At 43.3% G+C, this 24,053-nt stretch overlaps 1 protein-coding gene across 6 annotated transcripts in view; it reads right to left on the bottom strand.

Moving 5' to 3' along the window:
* The window catches only part of AHNAK (AHNAK nucleoprotein), a 93,596-nt gene that overhangs the window by 32,498 nt on the left and 37,045 nt on the right, over nucleotides 1–24,053 (bottom strand). Inside the window, exon 1 of one of the 6 annotated variants that reach the window (XM_056527546.1) lies at nucleotides 1,989–2,005. The exons of the other annotated variants lie outside the window; for them this stretch is intronic. The gene's annotated coding sequence lies outside the window, so the exon portion shown is untranslated. Of the gene's footprint in view, nucleotides 1–1,988; nucleotides 2,006–24,053 lie in introns of those variants that run through there. 6 annotated transcript variants of the gene reach the window in all.

The following is a 24,053-nucleotide window of genomic DNA, read 5'->3' as shown; positions in this document are numbered from 1 at the left end:
ATCATTTATTATATATAGTATAGTGATATCACAACTTAAAGGGGTAGTCCCAACTAGCTGGTCGGGGTCCCTACAATAACAAACACAGAGGGTCCCCAAAATTGAGTACAGCCCCGACACGGCCAACACTTCATTTGTTCTTTATGGGGCTTCTGAACTAGCTTAGCACTCAACAATTTGGAAGCCCTATAAAGGGTAAAATGGAGTGGCCACGCATGTCCTCTATTCTCAAGATAAGTGAAGGTCCCAGTGGTCGGACCCCCAAGGATCAGCTTCTTATCCCCTATCTTGTAGGCAGTGGATAACCTTACGAGTTGAGAATACCCCTTTAAGTAAGGCCATCGACTCAACAGCAAATCACAATTCCATCCCTACTATACCTACCTTCAAGGGGTACTCCACCCCTAGGCATCTTATCCCCCTATCCAAAATGATAGGGGATAAGATGTCTGATCGCGGGGGACCTGTCGCTGGGGACCCCCGGGATCTCCCTGCTGCACCCGGCGTTCGTTATGAGCGTCAGGTGCAGCGCCGGAGGCTCGTGATGTCATGGCCATGCCCCCTCAATACAAGTCTATGAGAGGGGGTGTGACGGCTGTTACGCCCCCTCCTATAGACTTGCATTGAGGGTGTGTGTCCGTGATGTCACGAGCGGGGCGGGGCCGTGACATCACGAGCCTCCGCCTCGTGTCGCCAGTCATCTAGCATGGATCGAAGTTCACTCCGTGCACCAGATGTCTGGGGTGCCACAGCCGAGTTCGCTGGGGTCCCCAGCAGCGGGACCCCCACGATCAGACATCTTATCCCCTATCCTTTGGATAGGGTGTGGTGTCCCAGTACCGCATTCTATACGGTACATGTTTATTCATGGGTCCCCATAGCCAGAGTCCCTAGGACGTAGGGATCCCTATTAGTCAGTCTACCCCTAGTCGCCTCTATCCTAATGTATAATTAGTAATTTATGCATAGATTAATGTAATGTAAATAAATGGTTAATTACTCGTTTCCATTAGCGTTGCAGGACCTGCGGGTCATGTGACAAGGTGAACTCTATGGTTTTTAGCTTAAGGACCTTTGGAGGCCCTGTGACGTAAGCAATCCCATCACCCCATGTAATGGTGAATGGCAGACGTTCGGACCAATCAGATTCGCCACGCCCCCTGCCCATATAAGGAAGCGGCGGCCATGTTTCGCTCTCTTGTTCCCGGGTTGCTGAGCCAGCAACACCTCTCTTGTTCCTGGGCTTTCATGAGAGAAGGACCTGTACAGCAGTAACCCCAGTGAGTTAGGCCCGAGCCTTGCGGAAACGACTGAACATTTATAATTATAGAGTGTATCACCTCCCAAACACTCTGCAGTATCACCGGACCTAATACCTCCCCTAAATCTGGACGGATCTGCAAATCTCTTCCTAAATTCAGAGACTTATTGTCTAGCTCAAGGTCCGCAACTATTGCCAGTCACTAAGCAACCTAAGGACTGTTTATATGAGACTGTTACTGTGCCGTGAATATTGCAAGCACTTCAGTAAACGTTATTCAAGTTCAAGTTCAAATCTCCTTGTGGCCCTTCAGTTATTTTATGCACATATCGTTACTGGGAAGGGCGGCGATAGGCCGGAACACTGATTTAGCATACCAGCCCTCAGCCTGGCGATACACAAACTCTTCTAGGGTTAACATTAACCCCTTATATACCTGTATCATACCACCACTACCATACACCCCCCCCCCCCAAGGGCTACCACAAGGGTATAAGATGTCTGGGGGCGGGGTACCCCTTCAAAATATTGGACTCTTTGTTGGACATATAAGCAAAAGCCATGAACCCAATACAGGACTGTGTGTGTGGATATCAGTCCATAATGAACCGAGGATGTAGAGGAAAGATAAAAAAAAAAGATAAATTAAGGCAGAGCTAGACTACACAGAGTTTGTTTGTAGTCGTAACTATGGAAACCCACAGCTCTGCATGGCAGCTGTACACACCAAGGGGGAGATTTATCAAAACCTGTCCTGAGGAAAAGTTGCTGAGTTGCCCATAGCAACCAATCAGATCGCTTCTTTCATTTTTGAAAAGGTCTCTTATAATTGAAAGAAGCGATCTGATTGGTTGCTATGGGCAACTCAGCAACTTCTCTTCTGGACAGGTTTTGGTAAATCTCCTCCAGAAAGGGAAAGAAAGTTTGTCTTTATTACAAGAATCTCCAGTTTTTCCATTTAAAATTCTTTAAAAAAAAATATGAAAAAAAAAAAGCGCAAATGGTGGAAACACCCATGAAACTATTTTTCCCTAGAGATATGAGTGTTTCTGAATAAATATCATTATGTAAAGTGGCTACAGTCCACTTCTGTGTTACTGTCTCAGGCAGTGTTTCCCAACCAGGGTGCCTCCAGCTGTTACAGAACTACAAAACTACAGCCTTAGGCTGTCCAGGCATGCTGGGAGTTGTTGTTTCGCAACAGCTGGAGGCACATCACTTTGGAAACACTGGTCTAAGGTGTCTGGTGGCCTGGAGGGAAGGGTTGGACAACCTTTTTCTCTAAAAGAAATAAGATTTTTTTTTTTTTTACGGCTTACCTCTATCATCCCCATATAGAACACATGATTGGCCATAACTTTGATCATATGAAGGTGGCTGTATTATGGCCACAATATCCCAAGCTAACTATCTTCAGCAGTGGTCTTCAAACTATGGCCCTCTAGCTGTTGCAAAACTACAACCCCCAGCATGCCCGGACAGCCGTTGGCTGTCCGGGCATGCTGGGAGTTGTAGTTTTGCAACAGCTGGAGGGCCATAGTTTGGAAACCACTAATCTACAATGATTTGAAGCTGTTTCCATTGAACTGCAGGAGGTCCATGATATGAAAGCTAAAATTCTACTGCACTGACACGGTCAAATATAAAAGAAGGTTAAATCACCAAAAAAGTGGATATAAAAAAAAAATAAATAAAAAAAAAAAGTATAACTTGACATGCTTGATCTTAAAAAAATGGCCAGATTGGACAACCATGTGATTGGCAGCAGATTTTAAGGGAAAGAAAGAAAGATTGGGCTTGTTGGGTGTCTAGCAGCAGCTCATTCCCTTGCAAAAACTTTTGACATGCCGTAGGGACATATTAAAAATTTAGATCGGTCGGGGTCTCAGTGTTGGGTCCCCCACTGATTAGGAAAATGACTTGGCTCGGAGCAATCTTTGTTTTGCCGCCCAATAGACTACAAAGATTGCGGGAGTAAAGCATGCTTTCCTGCTTCTTCTCCTGGTCGGTGGGGGTCTTAGCATTAAGACCCCGACAGATCAAAAGGTATCCACGTGTGGAATGTTTTTTTAAGTGAAACGGACACTTTAATCAAATACAAATGCACAAATAGTAAGGTAAGCCATAAGGTGCATATGTAAAGCAGTATACACTGTCAGTGCAAGGAATTTTGTCACCCTAGGCCAGTGTTTCCAAACCAGGGTTCCTCCAGATGTTGAAAAACTACAATTCCCAGCATGCCCAGACAGCCAAAGGTTGCCTGGGCATGCTGGGAGTTGTAGTTTGGCCATAGCTTGAGGCACCCTGGTTGGGAAACACTGCCCTAGGCAATAGCTAATATTGCCGCCCCCTTGACTCCGCCCATTGGCCTACCCTTTGACATGCCCCACCTTACAAATGAAATGCCAGGTGAAATACAGCGAGATAAGGTAAACTCCCCAGTACAGGTCACCTGTCTAACCCAGGAAGAAGTACAGTGCCACCTACAAAAAAATCTAAATAGACAAATTGCCAGGTCCAGAGGCATTCACCCCCGTGTTCTAAGGGAATTAAGTGATGTAATAGAAAGACCCCTATTTTTTATATTCAAGGACTCTATAGTAACAGGGACTGTTCCCCAGGACTGGCGCATGGCAAATGTGGTGCCAATATTTAAAAAAGGGGACAAAAAGGTGACAAAAAGGTGACCCTGGGAATTATAGACCTGTTAGTTTAACCTCGGTTGTGTGTAAATTGTTTGAGGGTTTTCTAAGAGATGCTATTTTGGAATATCTTAATAAAAATAAATGTATGACCCCATATCAGCAAGGCTTTATGAGGGATCGGTCCTGTCAAACTAACCTGATCAGCTTTTATGAGGAGGTGAGCTCCAGACTGGACCAGGGGGAAATCGCTGGATGTCATATATCTGGATTTTTCCAAAGCATTTGATATGGTGCCACATAAAAGATTGGTGCATAAAATGAGAAGGATCGGGCTGGGGGAGAATGTGTGTAAGTGAGTAAGTAACTGGTCAGTGATAGAAAAAAGAGGGTGGTTATTAATGGTACTTATTCTGATTGGGTGACTGTTACTAGTGGGGACCACAGGGCTTAGTCTCAGTCTATATTCATTAATTACCTTGTAGAGGGGTTGAATAGTAAAGTAGCAATCTTTGCAGATTATACTAAACTCTGTAAAGCGGTAAACACAATAGAGGACAGTGCACTGTTACAAATGGATCTGGATAGGTTGGAGTTTTGGGCTGAGAAGTGGCAGATGAGGTTCAACACTGATAAATGTAAGGTAATGCACATGGGGAGGAAAAATCCGGGCTGGGATTATGTATTAAATGGGAGCAGACTTGGGACACTTTGTTCATTTTTGCCCCATATGCGGTTTTCCACCGGACCTCAAACCGTGGTCGACTACGGTTTTAGGTGGAGTGGGAAAACCGCATACGGGGCAAAAATGACCCGATCGGAGTCAGCGTTTCGCTCCGGTCGGCTCATTAAAATGAATTACATACGGGCCGCGTACGGCAGGGATAAGGAAGCGAAAGGTTTTAGCTCCCCCCAGCCGTATGCGGTGCCGTATTGGTAAAAAACGTGATGTGAACCCAGCCTTACTATGCTACTACTGGGGTGATGCACGGTAACAAACCTCCTTCTCATGCTGCTGGCTGCACAAGTGGTTTGACTGCTGGTCGTCTACCTTTCTTGTGGCAGGCAGAGCGGCGCCCCTTCATCAAGAGGGCGCTCTAGTCGGCTGCCTATTTTGCCTATAGGCAGAGCAGGCCCTGGAGGTATAGCTGCCGAAAACTAAAATGTCTGGGCGGCTTTTACTTGCTAGATTATATTTTCCCACCCCACCAGATCCTTCGCTGCACACACACAGGGTTTTGTTTAGAATAGATTTAGTGTCACTTCCGCATGTTACAAGGTCACACATGGTGACAACAAAAGGTGTACTGCCGAAAGGGAGGCACGCCTAGAGACACAAACACAAAGATAGATGCACTAATATATAGATACACAGGTCTACACAATAAAAGATACACACACACATACACGTCTACAAATGCACCCATCTCTTTTCAAAGCCGGACACACCCAAAAGACAAAAAGCACATAGCCAAGTATATCGGTGCACATAGCTCACAATTGTTCCCTGCAACCTTATGTTAAGCGTGCACATGGGCATCGGAGCAGCTCTCGGCAAGGGAGGGTTTCCTGGCCCCTGCTGTGTAAGTCTGGGGGGGGGGGGGGATTTGGTTGTGACCTGGATTGGAATTATTTCCAGATGTTATCAGCAAAAAAGCACAAATTTCCCAATAACAGATGCAAAGCATAAAAGCACAGAAAAAAAAAAATATATATTCTATATATTTCGTACTGTTGTAAAACAACAACAACAACTCCCAGCATGCCCGGGCAGCCGTCTCAGGAAGAAACCGTTTTAAGGAGTTCCTTTCTGTCTTCACAATGTTTGGGGGATGATATCTTCTACCTCGGTACAGATGTTTCACGCAGGAGATTGTAGAATGGTGATATCATTGCCTGTTTTTGCATACGTTGTAGTGCACCCTTTCTCAGCCAGTATGCTTTCAGCTGTTGCAAAACTACAACTCCCAGCATGCCCGGACAGCCGTTGGCAACAGCTGGAGGCACACTGGAAAACAGTGCACTACAATATATTCAGGGATAGACAATGACATCACTGCTATACAATCTGCTGTGTGAAACCTCTATTCTGCAGCTGTTTAGGCATGCTGGGAGTTGTAGTTTTGCAACAGCTGGAGGCACACGGGTTGGGAAACACTGGTTTGGAGCAGTGGCCTGCATACTGCTGCCCTCCAGCTGTTGCAAAACTACAACTCCCAGCATGCCGGGACAGCCATTGGTTGTCCGGGCATGCTTGCAGTTGTAGTTTTGCAACAGCTGGAAGCACCCTGGGAAACACTACACTACAATGTATGCAAAGACAGACAATTAAATCACTATTATACAATCTGCTGCATGAAACATCTATTCAACAGCTCTCCGGGCATGCTGGGTGTTGTATTTTTGCAACAGCTGTAGGTACACTGCTTGGGAAACAATGATTTAGAGCAGTGGTCTTCAAACTGCTTCCCCCCAGCTGTTGCAAAACTACAGCTCCCAGCATGCCCAAACAGCTGTTGAATAGAAGTTTCACGCAGCAGATTGTATAACAGCGATGTCATTGTCTATCCTTGACTATATTGTGCCTCCGGCTGTTATGAAACTACAACTCTCAGCATGCCTGGACAGCCAACAGCTGTCTAGGCATGCTGGGAGCTGTAGTTTTGCGACAGCTGCAGGCACACTGGCTGAGAAAGGGTGCGCTACAATGTAGGCAAGGATACTCAATGATATCACCATTCTACAATCTGCTGCGTGAAACATCTGTACCGAGGTAAAAGATATCATCCCCCAAACATTGTGAAGACAGAAAGGAACTCATTAAAACTGTTTCTTCCTGAGGCCGCACCCATGCATGAGGCAAGTCTGCAGAGCAGGGCAGCGCGGCCCAGGCAGCTGAGCGACACATGGTGCGCCGCCTCTGCCAACTCCATAGACCACAGATGACTATCATCAACTCCATTTCAGGGAACCCCGGAGACACACCACAGCCCCTCTATCAGGTTACCCAACAAGTCTTCCAGTCAACAAATACAAAGTTTTGGTGACTTGCACCGCTGCCGATGTATCTTAATCACACTTTGGCAGGGACTAAGTCCATTACGAAGATTTACCATAGAAGGTTAAAAAGGGGTACTCCGGTGGGAATTTATTTTTATTTTATTTTTTTAAATCAACTGGAGCCAGAAAGTTATACAGATTTGTAAATTACTTCTATATAAAAATCTTAATCCTTCCCATACTTATCAGCTGCTGTATGCTCCCGAAGAATTTCTTTTATTTTGTATTTTCTTTCCAGTCTGACCACAGTGCTCTCTGCTGCCTCCTGTCTGTCTCAGGAACTGTCCAGAGCAGAATCAAATCCCCATAGCAAACTTCTCCTGCTCTCGACAGTTCCTGACATGGACAGAGGTGGCAGCAGAGAACACTGTGGTCAGACTGAAAAGAAATCCAAAAAGAAAAAAAGAACTTCCTCTGGAGCATACAGCAGCTGATAAGTACTGGAAGGATTAAGATTTTTTAATAGAAGCAATTTACCAATCTGTTTAACTTTCTGGCACAAGTGGATTTAAAAAAAAAAAAAATTCCACTGAAAAACCCCTTTAAAAGTAATTATGGCATTCTGGACAACTAGATGTAGAATAGATAGAAGTTGAGGTCATGTTAGTATTAGCTCAAATATGAAAGATTTATTTGGTGAAAAAACAAAATTTAATATGATGAATCTACATGAAGTCATTACCTTAGGGCCCTATTGAAACGCCCCAACCCGCACTGTAAAAGAGCAGCGTTCTCGTAGGGCGCCCCGCGAATGATCGCTAGATTCAAGTGGACCTTTGTTGTGATCACTCGATGGCTGCACATCCCGGATTACACAGGGGTCTGTATATGGCCGATGATTTTTAAATTGCCCAAAATGATATGATCAGCCTCAGCCAGTAAACATGCGGTAGCAACATTTGCTCTGTTTGGTTATAGGGCCTTTAGACCTTGTCATCTATCCCACAAATAAAAAAGTATATCGTAATGTAGATAAAAATGTAGTCATAGGTAGACCATGTTTGGTCCATTGAACCCAATAGACAAGATCCAAAGTTATCCAGAGATTTCTAGGTGATCTGAGTGTGTGTTGGGGGATTGTCTGCTGGGACCACCACGGATTCAGAAAAATGAGGACAATTGTCTTCCCATTGAATGGACCAGCAACACCCATGTGCAGCCAACGTTTTGTGTGTGCTCCATAGGCCTTCTGAAGATTGCCGAGTGCTGAAATCAAACCTCCACCAGCTAGTTACCCCACTATTCCCAGGATAGGGAATAACTTTGGCATCTTGGGATAACCCCTTTAAAGACCAAAAGACAGAAGTCGTTCTGACTTGAAAATAGTTAGAAAAACATGCTCCCAGTTTATGGTGTAAAAAAAAAAATGGTTGGCACTCCACTCATTCAAGGTCCCCTAGTCAGTGTGCAAAAACTCACTTTAAATTGCAAAATTGGTTAAAGGGGTATTCCAGGAAAAAAAATGTATATATATATATATATATCTCTCAACTGGCTCCAGACAGTTAAACAGATTTGTAAATGACTTCTATTAAAAAATCTTATTCCTTCCAATAATTATCAGCTGCTGAAGTTAAGTGGTTATTTTTCCGTCTGGCAACAGTGCTCTCTGCTGACACCTCTGCTTGTCTCGGGAACTGCACAGAGTAGAAGAGGTTTGCTATGGGGATTTGCTTCTAAACTGGGCGGTTCCCGAGACAGGTGTCATCAGAGAGCACTTAGATGGAAAAGAACAACTCAACTTCAGCAGCTCATAAGCACTGAAAGGATTAAGATTTTTTAATAGAAGTAATTTACAAATCTTTTTACAAATCTTACAAATCTCTGTTTAACTTTCTGGAGCCAGTTGATATATTAAAAAAAAGTTTTTTCCTGGATAACCCCTTTAAGGTTTATTCCATAAATGACACCATATAGCAATCAGTTTTGGCATTTTGTCTTTCTCAATTGGCAGTGGAGAAAAGCTTAAAGGGGTACTCCAGTGGAAAACTTTTTTTTTTTAATGAACTGGTGCCAGAAAGTTAAACAGATTTGTAAATTACTTCTATTAAATAATCTTAATCCTTCCAGTACTTTTCAGCTACTGTATGCACCACAGGAAGTTCTTTTCAGTCTGACCACAGTGCTCTCTGCTGCCACCTCTGTCCATGTCAGGAACTATCCAGAGCAGCAAAGGTTTGCTATGGGGATTTGTTCCTGCTCTGGACAGTTCCTTACATGGACAGAGGCGTCAGCAGAGAGCACTGTGGTCAGACAGAAAAGAACTATACAAGTCCCTCTGTAGTATACAGCAGCTGATATGTACTGGAACAATTTAAAAAAAAAAATTAATTGAAGTAATTTACAACTCTGTATAGCTGATTTAAAAAAAATTATAATCCACTGGAGTACTCCTTTAAGTGTCGAAATGTGTCCTGCTGGATTGCTGTATGGTATGGTACGATATAAGGCAATAGTTTCCCCTTCCAGAGTGCCTCCAGCTGTTGCAAAACTACAAATCCAAGCATGCCCGGCCAGCCCTTGGCTGGCCGGGCATGCTTGGAGTTGTAGTTTTGCAACAGCTGGAGGCACACTGGTTAGGAAACGCTGATTTAAGAAATAAGCCAGGAGTGTCAGGATTCAACCATTAGCAGCTAGCATTTCATAAAAGTGTCAAAACTATGTAGTCTTCCACTTAGCCACGCCCACTTTTCAAGGAAGCGGTACGATCAGCGCCAAAGGGAGGAAAGTTGCACATTTGTGTTCAAAATGGGGTATGCACAAAAATTTGCAACAGGGGTATTCCAGGCAAAAACTTTTTTATATATATATATATCAACTGGCTCCAGAAAGTTAAACAGATTTATAAATTACTTTTATTAAAAAAATCTTAATCCTTTCAGTACTTATGAGCTTCTGAAGTTAAGGTTGTTTCTTTTCTGTCTAAGTCCTCTCTGATGACACCTGTCTCGGGAAATGCCCAGTTTAGAAGAAAATCCCCATAGCAAACCTCCTATCTGTGCAGTTCCCAAGACAGGTGTCATCAGAGAGCACTTAGACAGAAAAGAACAACCTTAACTTCAGAAGCTCATAAGTACTGAAAGGATTAAGATTTTTTAATAGAAGTAATTTACAAATCTGTTTAACTTTCTGGAGCCAGTTGTTAGAGATATTATATATATATATATATATATATATATATATATATATATATATATATATAAAAAGTTTTTTCCTGGATAACCCCTTTAATTGCACAATAACGTGATATGAACTGGGCGTAGAACGTCTTTGAACGGCACCAAAATCTGGACTCTGCCGGTAGGTAACCTGAGAGTGGACAGGGCTAGGCACAAGGAGAATTCCTAAACTTTTCAGATCAACTCTGGAGAGGAAAAAAAAAAAAAAAAAAAAAAAAAAAAGGAAGAAAAAAAGGAAGAAAAACAATGACGTTCATTCCCGTCCCTGCCTTACCACACACAGCTCATCTTCCTGAGTGAAGGCAGTGCAGATTGTTGGAATAGCAGGAGAGGGTGTGTACCGCAAAAGAGAGAGAAACAGCAGGCAAGGGTCAGCCGTGTTTACCTACATCCCTACCGTGTTTATAAAATGTACCGCATCCAACCGTGAACGTTTATCATCTCTAGGTTGGAGAATTTGTATCCTCTTTACAAAGTTTCTAACAATTTACCATTGATCGTTGCAAAACTACAACTCCCAGCATGCCCGGACAGCCAAAGGCTGTCCGGGCAGGCTGGGAATTGTAGTTTTGCAACAGCTGGAGGCACCCTGGTTGGGAAACACTGCTCTAGTCAAACATCTCTAAGGGTGCATTCACACCACGTTTTTGCAATACAGTTCCAGTATCAGGTTTTTGATGAAAAACTGATTCCTCAAAACCTGACTAAACTGTATCAAAACGTGTGTACAAATTTCAACCCGTATACAGTTAAAAACCGTATAGGGGTTTGAGAAATGATGATGTCCGGTTGCATCCGGTTTTTAAAAAAAAAAAAAAAAAAAAAAAAAAAAACGTATACGTTTTTAACTTTTCACTCCATTTTGAATAAAGTTTCACTTGTTTGATTGAAATTCCAAGAAAAAAAAAAAACAGTGCAAAGTAAAAAAAAAAACATATGGTGAAAACCGGATGGAACCGTGCGCACATAAGGTTCTGTACAGTTCCCATTGACTCCCATGTTAAAAAAAAAAAAAAAAAAAAAAAAAAAAAAAACACATACGGTTTAATACAGTTTTTCACCCGGACCAAAAACCGTGTTAGGGTGGGTTCACACTACGTTTTGTCCCATACGGGAGCGCATACGGCAGGGGGGAGCTAAAAGCTCGCGCTCCCGTATGTTACCGTATGCGCTCCCGTATGTCATTCATTTCAATGAGCCGACCGGAGTGAAACGTTCGGTCGGCTCATTTTTGCGCCGTATGCGCTTTTACAACCGGACCTAAAACCGTGGTTGACGGTCCGGTCGGCTCATACGGTAACATACGGGAGCGCGAGCTTTTAGCTCCCCCCTGCCGTATGCGCTCCCGTATGGGACAAAACGTAGTGTGAACCCAGCCTTAGACTGGGCTCACACTACGTTTTTCAACTACGGTTCCCGCATACGTTTTCTATCAAAAACCGTATGGGAAAAAAACGGATGGAACAGTATGGGAAAAAGTAAACCGTATGGGTTTCTAAACAGTACACTGTTTTTAAAAGTGCATACTGTTTCGTCCGTTTTTGTAGAAAAAAAAAACCATAAGTTTTTGAAAATTTTGTCCATTTTTAATGGGAGGGGTCTTGGGTGGGGACTTTAGGATGCAAATGCGCATGTGCAAAGTAAAAACGCATGCGTTTTCCTGTATGGAACCGTATACATGTGCGTTTCCCTTTGACGTCCATGTTAAAAAAAAAAAAAAAAGTATGCGGTTGCAATATGGTTTTTAAACCGGAGACAAAATCGTGGTCAACCATGGTTTTGACTCCGGTTTAAAAACCGTACTGCAACCACATATGTTTTTTTTTTAACATGGACGTCAATGGGAAATGCACATGTATACGGTTCCATACGTGAAAAACGTATACGTTTTTACTTTGCACATGCGCATTTGAATACTAAAGTCCCCACCCAAGACCCCTCCCATAAAAAATGGACAACATTTTCAAAAACTTATGTTTTTTTTTTCTATAAAAACTGACGGAACTGTATGCACTTTTAAAAACAGTATACTGTTTAAAAACGCATACGGTTTACTTTTTCCCATACTGTTCCATCAGTTTTTTTCCCATACGGTTTTTGATAGAAAACGTATGCGGGAACCGTAGTTGAAAAACGTAGTGTGAACGGTTTTGGGTACGGGAAAAAAAAAAAAACTGACAAAACCTGATGCATCTCTTGGCATACGGTTTTCAATACGGTTCCGTACGGTTTTCACATTGAAAACGTATACGGGAACTGTACTGCAAAAATGTGGTGTGAATGCAGCCTATGCATTTACTACTAGTGTTGGGCGCGAATATTCGCATTTCACATTTTTATATTGCGAATTTGCGAATATATTCGAAATTATGAACATTCGTTTTTTTTTCACAGAACACATCACAGTGATCATCATCCCTCCCGGCTTCCAGCTTATGCTCCAATATTAGTTACTGTGTGAGACTGTGGAGCGTGAATATTTCGTATATTCCTTCTTTTAGCTCGTGGGCCAATGAGAATGATGCAAATACACTTGTCAGAGGTTATCAACGTCCCCACCAACCAATAGTAAAGTTTCCCACCCCCCTCACTATATAAGATTCCTCCCCGCAGCAGTTTTTTTGCAGTTTCATGTGCGATTGCGCAAATATGCAACAAATACGCAAATACACAACGAATATAACGAATACCCGAAATTCGCGAATATAGGTCGAATATTCGTCCATATAGTTGCGAAATATCGCTAATTTGAATATGGCCAATGCCGCTCATCCCTATTTACTATATCCGGACCCATATGGATTGGACCCAGGTATAAGACAACCCCCTGTGCAGCATATAGTGGAGGATGGGAGTGATTGTGGATTGATACATTTGAGATACCTGCCTGGCACATAAGTGTTGTGGTGGGACAGGGTGACATATCTCGGCGCCATATACACCGGTGAGTGAACTATCCTTTGGCATTTGGGTGTTTGGATTGTGGGTTGGAGTGCGCCCCGTTTTTTATTTGCAGTTAAAGGGGTTATCCAGGAAAAATTTTTTTTTTTTTTATATATATCAACTGGCTCCAGAAAGTTAAACAGATTTGTAAATTACTTCTATTAAAAAATCTTAATCCTTTCAGTACTTATGAGCTTCTGAAGTGGAGTTGTTCTTTTCTGTCTAAGTGCTCTCTGACGACACGTGTCTCGGGAACCGCACAGTTTAGAAGAGGTTTGCTATGGGGATTTGCTTCTACTCTGGACAGTTCCCGAGACACGTGTCATCAGAGAGCACTTAGACAGAAAGGAACAACTCAACTTCAGAAGCTCATAAGTACTGAAAGGATTAGATTTGTAAATGACTTCTATAAAAAAAAAAAAAACTTGTTTAACTTTCTGGAGCCAGTTGATATATGAAAAAAGTTTTTTCCTGGATAACCCCTTTAAAGTCTTTCCTGTCCTGGATTAGTGATATGTGAAGTCAGAGAAATAGGGACGGTATATAATATTATACACACACACAGACAAAAACAAACAATCTGCACTTAAAGCATGGTAACAAGTGTCTCCACTGTAAACAAACATAAGCGGCGACTTCCTGCGCTCACACGTTACAGCCTGACATGTCTGTGTTTATGTTTCTCCCACAAGGATAGTAGTCTGTCCTTTTACCATAAGGGCACAGTGAGGAGGGAAATATGGTGTTAAAGAATGACACAGTTATACTAAGACTGGGTTCAGACTGAGGAGACATTGCCAGTCCCCATAGCCGGCAATGCATTCTGGTCGTTATTCTGTCGAAAGTATGAACATGTTCGTTCTTCCGGCAGATACGTTTCAGAAAGGAACGTTGTCGGATGAAATTCCATAGTGTGCGCTATGTAGCGGAATCCTATTGACAGCAATGGGACTCTGCTGCAATGGAATTTCCAAGTGGAATTCCATATAGTGTGCATGGGCCCTGAGGCCTGGTTCACACAGCCAAATTTCCAAGTGGAACATGGTGGAAAAATTCTTCCGCAGAAATTCCGATTCCGGTCTCCGCAGAAATAAATGACATGATTTACAACGCATGACATCCATAAGTGAGCGGAGTGCACCGACAGGGAGGATGTGAGTATAGCCGGGGAGTCAAAAGGGTGTGCTATTATTTACACAAGACTGTAATATACACAATCAGGGAGATAGGGTATCAGTGGCATTTATCAGCACTCCTCCTGTATACACAACTCTCACCCATGATCTTTCACACTTCTAATGACTTCATTCTCAGCCAAAACGCCTCAATAGTCTCTTATCACAGCCAATATATACGGTGAAACCTCTTTGCATAAAAAAAAAAAAAAAAGGTCTTTAAGGGTGGGGTGGTCTTTTTAAAGAAGATGACCAGTATGTATAATCTGGGGTGGAACAAAAGACTGGTAACAAAAAAAAATAAAAAATAAAAATATATATATATTTGGTCTGGACAAGGGGTGATTGTCTCAATGAAGATGACCTGTATACATCCTATAAAAGGTGGAAATAAAAAGACTGGTAACAAAAAAAAAATCTGGTCTGGACAAGGGGGCGGTGAAGAGGTATCAGTTGTGTGATGAGTCCACATTTACATTAGACAACATTATGGTAGATCCTGCCTATACAGAGTGTAGCATTCCCCAACCAGGGTGCCTCCAGCTATGTTTTTCCAACCATGTCCCTTTCATGACCCTCCCGAGGCAAATTTACCACCCCCTAAAAAGTTAACAGTGCAGTTCCTCTAGAATGGGAAGTTCTGAACAGGTTTTCGACACCTAGTAGCTTTGATCATGGGTCCACTGTCTCCTAGAAACTGTATGGGCTCTCTGTTCTAGGCAAACTTCATATCCTAAAGTAACACAGCTTCAAGTTTGTCCTCCAGTAAGGAGAAGTGAACTTCTCTCCTTTTTATCTGCTTTCAGGTGTGATTTTTATATTGCCCACACCTGTTACTTGCCCCAGGTGAGTTTAAAGGAGCATCACATGCTTGAAACAATCTTATTTTTCCACAATTTTCAACAGGTGGCAATAATTTTGTCCAGCCCATTTTTGGAGTTTGGTGACATTATGTCCAATTTGCTTTTTTTCCTCCTTTTTTGGTTTCGTTCCAATACAAACAAAGGGAATAAACATGTGTATAGCAAAACATGTTACTGCAATCCTTTTCTGTGAGAAATACTTCATTTTCTATAAAAATTTCAGGGGTGCCAACATTTACGGCCATGACTGTACGTGTTATATACGTACCAATGTATATGTTAAAAAGATACAATATATTCAATGTATATGCCATATATGGTAAACATATCCAAAGGCTTACATTCACCCTATGGCCATTGGCCGTGTGGCCTCAGGCTTGTATTATAGGTGGGTGCCCAACAGCACAGAGTATTTCAGGAGAGACAAGAGCTGATCATGTGGGAGGTCACAGGATGAGAGTTACATAGTAGAGGAGCAAGGTCCTCCAGCAGCACAGAGTATATCAGGAGAGGTGTGTGCTGATCCTGTGGAAGGTCACAGACTGACAGTCACAAAGTGGAGGAGCAAGGTCGCCCAGCAGCACAGAGTATTTCAGTAGAGTAGTGTGCTGATTATATGAGAGGTCACAGGGTAGGAGTTACCTAGCAAAAAAACAGGATCCTCCAGCACCACAGAGTACTTCAGGAGAGGCTAGAGCTGATCCTGTGGGAGGTCACAGACTGACAGTTACATAGTAGAGGGGCAAGTTCCTCCAGCAGTACAGAGTATATCAGGAGAGGCATGTGCTGATCCTGTGGGAGGTCACAGGATGAGAGTTACATAGTAGAGGAGCAAGGTCCTCCAGCAGTACAGTGTATATCAGGAGAGGCATCTGCTGATCTTGTGGGAGGTCACAGGATGAGAGTTACATAGTAGAAGAGCAAGGTCCTTCAGCAGTACAGTGTATATCAGGAGAGGCATCTGCTGATCTTGTGGGAGGTCACAGGATGAGAGTTACATAGTAGAGGAGCCACGCAGCACAAAATATTTCAGGAGAGGTGTGTGCTGATTCTGTGGGAGGTCACAGGGTGAGAGTTACATAGTGAAGGAGCAGGGTCCACCAGCAGCACAGAGTATTTCAGTATAGAAGATCATATCAGCATACTGTATATGTCAGTGCATTAGTAACCCTATGAGTGCCTGGTGATGGCATCTTCAGATTACCATCAGATGTATACATCTTTATATACACTCAATGAAAGCCATGAACGCAGTGTGAACAGAGCCTTAGTGGTCATAGTGAAACATTGAGGTTTACTCTAAACTGAGCATATATATATATATATTATATATATATATACATACATACATACATACACATACAACTGTGCAAACGCGGAAAGAAAACCTCCAGGCGAAGTAATATTTAGAATTAATCAGCAAATCTTTATTAATGTACAAAAAGATATTTAGATATTAAAAACACATATAAAGGATCGCACAATGTGGAAAAAATACATATATCTATATACACATACACACACGAGGATACTGGGATGAAAGTCCTGATACGGTAATACACTGAAAGTAAGGTAATAGTGCTACAGAAGGAAAGGGATGATAGACAAGTGTGTATGTGTATATAGATAGATAGAAAAGTGATGTAGTGCCAATAGAATAAAGTGAAGTGAAAGAAAATGTATTAACAGATACACGCAGTGGTCAGGACTCACCCCCAGCTCTACACCAAACCTCCATACATGGGGTGAGTCCTGACCACTGCGTGTATCTGTTGCTACATTTTCTTTCACTTTATTCTTTTACTGGACTCATGGAGCTGTTTAGCCCTTAGGTATGTGTTAGAGATGAGCGAACTTACAGTAAATTCGATTCGTCACAAACTTCTCGGCCCAGCAGTTGCTGACTTATCCTGCGTAAATTAGTTCAGCTTTCAGGTGCTCCGGTGGGCTGGAAAAGGTGGATACAGACCTAGGAAAGAGTCTCCTAGGAATGTATCCACCTTTTCCAGCCCATGGGAGCACCTGAAAGCTGAACTAATTTATGCAGGAAAAGTCATCAACTGCCGAGCCGAGAAGTTCGTGACGAATCGAATTTACAGTAAGTTTTCTCATCTCTAATATCTATGTATTTTTTCCCCTTTTTGCGATCCTTTATATGTGTTTTTAATATCTTTTTGTACATTAATAAAGATTTGCTGATTAATTCTAAATATTACTTTGCCTGGAGGTTTTCTTCGTGCGTTTGCACAGTTGTAGGTGTATGTATATAAAATAAATAAATATATATATATATATCGTATTTTATTGGTTTAAATAATTTTTATTGGATTTTTTTTGAGAAATTTACTAGAGATGAGCGAACTTACAGTAAATTCGATTCGTCACGAACTTCTGGGCTCGGCAGTTGATGACTTTTCCTGCATAAATTAGTTCAGCTTTCCGGTGCTCCAGTGGGCTGGAAAAGGTGGATACAGTCCTAGGAGACTCTTTCCTAGGACTGTATCCACCTTTTCGAAGCCCACCGGAGCACCTGAAGGCTGAACTAATTTATGCAGGATAAGAAATCAACTGCCGAGCCGAGAAGTTTGTGACGAATCGAATTTACTGTTTGCTCATCTCTAAAAATTTACAACAAAGGAAAGATTGGCCAAAGAAAACAACGTGGCCAAGGAACAATACATAACAAATATAACACATTTTAAATAAAACCTCCATTATTTAAGTTTTTGGAGCCGACATTGAGCCCATATAGTATAAAGGCGGTATAGAAACCGTACTGTAATAAATATTTATCTCATGACCATGAATCTGAAATAACTTAGCAAGTGTTTCTCAGCGAAGACCCTTGAAGGGCCTCAAGGTATCGGCGAGCTGCACCCAGTCCGAGGAATTCACTACTACATACTAACTCTCCAACATTCACTATAAACTTTTCTTCTTTTCCAAGAAACATATCCTATGCCAAATCCCAGCCCCACCTCGATGTGAGAGCCGTATCAAGCTCGATTCTAGATCCCAGCAGCTCAGTCCAGTAGTAAATCACTATCTACATTAATTCTAAAGAATTGCATTTAGAGAGGTTAATTGTCCTGGAATGATAGATCTCAAATAATGCAAACGAATGTGCGTCTCACAGGACTTGGGCCCATTGGAGACAACAAGCTGTAGAAGCGGGGGCCACTCTGCGCGCACGAGAGCCCAGGGACATTCCTACCGCTAGGGTTTTTTGGAGCCCTATATCTTGGTAAAATGTAGCTCCCCTCCCCCGTCCATAACATGGCGTCCTATGAGGAGCATGTGACATACACCTCACTCTGCCTCCTTTACCTCACCTGTGCTCCTTGCTTGAGCGCAGTGCAGTGTAAAGCTATGGAGGAAGCAAAGTGAGGTGTAGGTCACATGCTCCTCCATAGGACGCCATGTTATAGACAGTGAAGAGGCAGTAAAAAGGTTGGGGTGCTCTCTCGTGGGTGATGGGGGTGTGGTAGGATTGTCAGAAACCACTGCACTCTAGGTGCTGTAATGTCTAGAGTGCTGTTGATAACCTGACAGCACCTCACCTGGCGAGTGTGAAGTGGAAGGTAGTAGCGGCAGTTGTGCTGCTCGGGACCACCTGTCCGTAACCGCGAGGGGGTACAGAAATAATGAAACCAGGAAAAGAAAAAAAACGGGGGTTCTAAACGAGCGCTACTGCTGGAATAAAAGGATTCGGAACGCCAATAAAGCACAGGACAGTTTATTATGGTTTAGAGCAATAGGACAACGCGTTTCGGCACCAACATGTGCCTTCTTCAGGTCCATAAAACAAATAATTTCGGCGTCCTGAAGCCTGTATTTCGGCGTCCTGAAGCCTGTGTTGTGTTTCAGCGTCCTGAAGCCTGTGTTGTGCTGTGATGGCGTCCACGCCATCACAGCACAACACAGGCTTCAGGACGCCGAAATGATTTGTTTTATGGACCTGAAGAAGGCACATGCTGGTGCCGAAACGCGTTGTCCTATTGCTCTAAAGCATAATAAACTGTCCTGTGCTTTATTGGCGTTCCGAATCCTTTTATTCCTGCAGTAGCGCTCATTTAGAACCCCCGTTTTTTTCCTCCTCTCCTTGTTATAGACAGGGAATGAAGTGTCGTCTGTCCTACCTACCCCCCTGTACTACCTGCAGAGGGGGCAATACATACTAGGGGAGGCAAACTACCTACAGGGGTCCTATATACAGAAGGCAAACTAACTATGGGGGGGGGGGGGTCTTATATATAGGGGGAAACCTACAGGTGTCCAACCTCCAGGAGACAAGCTACCTATAGAAGGGTCCTACTTACAGGGGGTACAGTATACAGGGGGCAAACTACCTACAGAGTGGTCCCACCTACAGCAGGAAGCAAATTACTGGTTGGCTACAGAGGGTCATTTTATTGGTTTTTGAGCGATTCCACCAATTTTGACCCCACCAACTTTGGCCACTTCCCATTTGTGGCACTTTGAGATAAATAGGGTCATTTAGCCTTCGGGTTTGGGCACTTGGGCTCGAAAAGGTTATCCATTACTGTTCTAGAGTAAACAAAATCTCAAATGGGAGCAAAGATATACATATTAATAGGGAAGCCAAACAAAGTGTCTTTACAATGTAGCGTTATGTAAATATCCCGTTACTAAGGCTCCTGTATTGGTCGCCACAGTAAATACAAACAGAAAAAGGGAACAATAAAACACAAGATGTTACAAATCATTCTTAATGGATCAGAGGCGAAAAGAATAAAAAACTGGCTCAGTGGATAAGAAAAGAAGAAGAAGAAGAAGAAGAAGAAGAATAGCCTGAAACCATGGAGGCTATGGAAGGGTTGTTTTTTTTTTTTTTTATTTATTTATTTTTTAAACCATTAGCATTTAGTCAGTTCTTTGGCTTCTCTATAATATAGAGCAAATACGACAAACAGAACTAGATTTTACTGTCGGCAAAAAAGGCACTTTTTTTTTTCTGAAAGAATTTTGATGCATAAGATGAATTCTACTTAGGAGAGATGAAAGGAAATCAGGATGAGCAGTGACAAGATGGAAGGATACAGTCACAGGAATGAGAGCATGACATGGAGAATCCTGAAAAATGGCCAATAAATGAAGAAATATCCTTGTGGAAAAACACCGCTCGTGTAAATCTACAGTCCGAAATTACTTCTTACATAGGACGTTCCCCATTCTACAGCAGAACTAGGTTTAGGGTCTTCCGGAGGTGTGCGGCTCTTGCACCTAGCTCCCCAGCTATTGGCTGATGCTTATATTGTTGTACTTTAGTGGCCCCAAGAAAATCATAACATTACTTGGTAAAAGGGTCAATTGACATTATTATTAGGCATTTAATGTTATATGCCTCATTGTGCACTAAAAAAAAAAGTCTGCATACTCACCAACACCGCTTCCCCACTGATGCTGCTGTCAAGTCTTCAGGTCTCCGTTACAGTAGTTTTCTTCCTTCTTCCAATGACATGTGCCTGCTCAACCGATCACTGGGCTGCCTGCCGGAGTAACGTCGTTGGAAAGAGGACTGCAGAGGGGATCAGTTGACCTGACAGCAGCAGGAAAGCAGTGTAGGAGAGTACGCAGGGGATATAGAACAATCTATTTTGTCTTGGAAAACCATAAGCCATATCAATGCTTTTAAGAGTTATCCCCAGCAAAGGCAATAACAAGCTGATCGACCGACCACTGGGACCAAATCGCGGGAAAGAAAGTTGTCCCCAAAATGCTCCACCAGCGCTCTGTTCACTCTCTATGGGGCTTCCGAACATTGCTGAGTGCTGTGCTGTGTATAGCAGATAACTTCCAGAGCTGGGAATCACCCCTTAGGGTACATTCACACATGCGTATTTTCTGCTGCAGATTTGCTTCAGAAGATTTTGCTGCCCACTGAAGTCAATGGGCAGCAAAATCTGCAGCAGAAAATCTGCAGCAGATCTGCAATGACAATAAGCACATGTGAACGCACTCTTAGGGCTTGTTCACACGGGCGGATCCACAGTGTATTTTACGCTGCGGCGCCACCGACGATGGACCCCTACAGTGTGTCTCAGATGAGCCTGCTCTGAACGGCGATCTGCTGCTACGAGCAGACACACTGCAATGTGCTAGTCACCTTGCGCATGTGCGGTGTACTCGCACACATCGCGGCCGCTCCCCCTGCTCCCTGAGCTAGGCAGTGAGCAGCCACATCTGAGACAAACTGTAGGGGTCCATCATCGGCGGATCAGCAGCATAAGATACGCTGTGGATCCACCCGTGTGAACAAGCCCTTAGGGCCTATTCACACTGCAAAATTTCCAATCAGAATTCCATGCGGAAAAATTCCGGTGCAGCAGCCTCCCATTGTTTTCAATAGGATTCTGCTGCACCATGCAGAATTTCTGCTGCAGAAATTCCACACTCTGCAGAAAGAATGAACATGTTCATTGGCTCGGTCATGCATTGCCGTCCAGTGCATTTCTGGGTGGCCCTGACACCCACTGATTTGTCCTTTTTTTTTTTTCCCAGGTGGATATTCTACAATGGGAATAGGCCCTTAAATTTTCACAGTGGCTCAAAACTATGGCGGAGATTTATCAAAACCTGTCCAGAGGAAAAGTTGCCCATAGCAACCAATCAGATTGTTTCTTTCATTTTTTAGAGTTCTTTTTAAATATGAAAGAAGCAATCTGATTGGTTGCTATGGGCAACACAGCAACTTTTCCTCTGGATAGGTATTGATCAATCTCCCCTATGTGGTTTGTGACTTAAATAAGGTCGGGGACCTCCGCCCTACACTTTGGGTCCACAACACAATTTTTTGGGCCTACCAAGATGTCGCCCATTTTTCATTTGGGTTATAATTTTGCATTGCATTATAAATTCAAGTTACTTGGGGCTGTAGAAAAGTAACCGCAGAATTGCGCAACATGCATTCTGCAATGACTCACTTTATCGCCATGTGACAGAAGGTTTCTCCAAGTGTCCTTCGCGGTGTCTGATTATTATCAATAAAAAAAAAAAAGAAAAGTATCCTTTACTACAATAGTGTATATTCTGGATGAATTCTTTAAAATCAGTGTTTCCCAACCAGTGTGGCTCCAGCTGTTGCAAAACTACAACTTCCAGCATGCCCGGACAGCCAACGGCTGTCCGGGCATGCTGGAAGTTGTAGTTTTGCAACAGCTGGAGCCACACTAATAGGGAAACATTGTTGGATATGAGACAAGAATATATGGGTAATTATTGTGTTAAAAAAAAATTTAATTAAAATAAAAAAAAATCCATGGAAATCAGATAATACAGAACTCCTGTCCAGCTATTGCACAACCTCTCTGGAAAGCGATATGGTTGAATCATGTTAATGGAATTGCAATGTGTTGCAGCTCGTTTTTTTTAATTTTTTTTTATATATAAATACTGTATTTTTCCATTAAAATATTACAAAGGATTTCTTGAATCACGGAAAACCGTCCAAACACTTTAAGCATGTAGGAAAGAAAAGAATATTAAAACAGGGTCCGCGTCTTTTCCATTTCAGGGAGAGATATTGACAACCAACCACACCGATGGCAGGGTTCACAGGGTTAACCGATGGCGGTGTCCTTCCAACCTGGCAGCTTTGATGTGTTCCCCAATTTAGGGTTACATAGTCACATAGGGGCGGGATGTTTCAAAACTTGTGCAGAGAAAGAGTGGTGCAGTTGCCCATAGCAACCAGCTTTCACTTTCATTTTTCCACAGGCCTTTTTTTTTTTTTTTTTTTTTTTTAATGAAACAAGCAATTTGATTGGTTGCTAGGGGCAACTGCACTACTTTTCCTCTACACAGGTTTTGATAAATCTTCTCCTATAGCTCGTAAGGTTGAAAATAAATAAATAAATAAATAAAGACAAAAGTCCATCAATCTTAAAAGGGGTTCTCCACTGCCCTGCCTTCCGGAGCTCCGCTTGCAGCGTCCGGAAGTTTATTACTCCGAAAGCTGTGTGCGGGCTTCCGTGTTCGAGGCTGCCCCCTCGTGACGTCACGCCCGCCCCCTCATGACATCACGCCCGCTCCCTCAACAAAAGTCTATGGGAAGGGGGCGCAACCGCTGTCACGCCCCCTTCCCATAGACTTTAGTTGAGGGGCGGGCGTGACGTCACGAGGGGGCGGGCGTGACGTCACGAGGGGGCGGGCGAGACGTCACGAGGGGGCGGGCGCGACATCACGAGGGGGCGGGCGCGACATCACGAGGGGGCGGGCGCGACATCACGAGGGGGCGGGCGTGACGTCACAAGGGGGCGGCCTCGAACACGGAAGCCTGCACACAGCGTTCGGAGTAATAAACTTCCGGACGCTGCGAGTGGAGCTCCGGAAGGCGGGGCAGTGGAGAACCCCTTTAACTTATATCCCTATTGTGTCCTTACTGTGTTGATCCAGAGGAAGGGGGGGAAAAAAAATAAACCTTTATGGAGGGTGCGTTCACACGCTATTACTAGCAGCGGGTTTCACGCTGCGGGAAACCGGCTGCGAGTTACGCTACCATTGATTTGAATGGGTCCACAGACAGTCCGCAATAGTGTCAGATTTGCGGGCTGTCCACGGACCAATTTAAATCAATGGTAGCGTAACTCGCAGCGGGTATCCCGCAATGGGAAACTTGCTACTAGCGTGTGAACGCACCCCGAGGCGGATACGAGTTGAGCGAACTTACAGTAAATTGGCTCGTAGCGAACCTCGCAGCTCGGCTGTTGATTACTTTAGTCTGCGTAAATTAGTTCAGCTTTCCAAGGGCTCCAGTTGCCTGGAAAAGGTGGATACAGACCTAGGAGATCTAAGACTGTCATCCCGGACATTTTCAGGCAACCAGAGCCCTTGGAAAGCTGAACTAATTTACGCAGACTAAAGTAATCAACAGCCGAGCTGCGAGGTTCGCTACGAGCCAATTTACTGTA

Source organism: Hyla sarda, chromosome 6 (genome assembly GCF_029499605.1).
Source record: "Hyla sarda isolate aHylSar1 chromosome 6, aHylSar1.hap1, whole genome shotgun sequence".
Taxonomy (NCBI): domain Eukaryota; kingdom Metazoa; phylum Chordata; class Amphibia; order Anura; family Hylidae; genus Hyla; species Hyla sarda.
The sequence above is the reverse complement of the archived record's forward strand: the minus strand, read 5'-3'. Positions and strand labels throughout refer to the sequence as shown.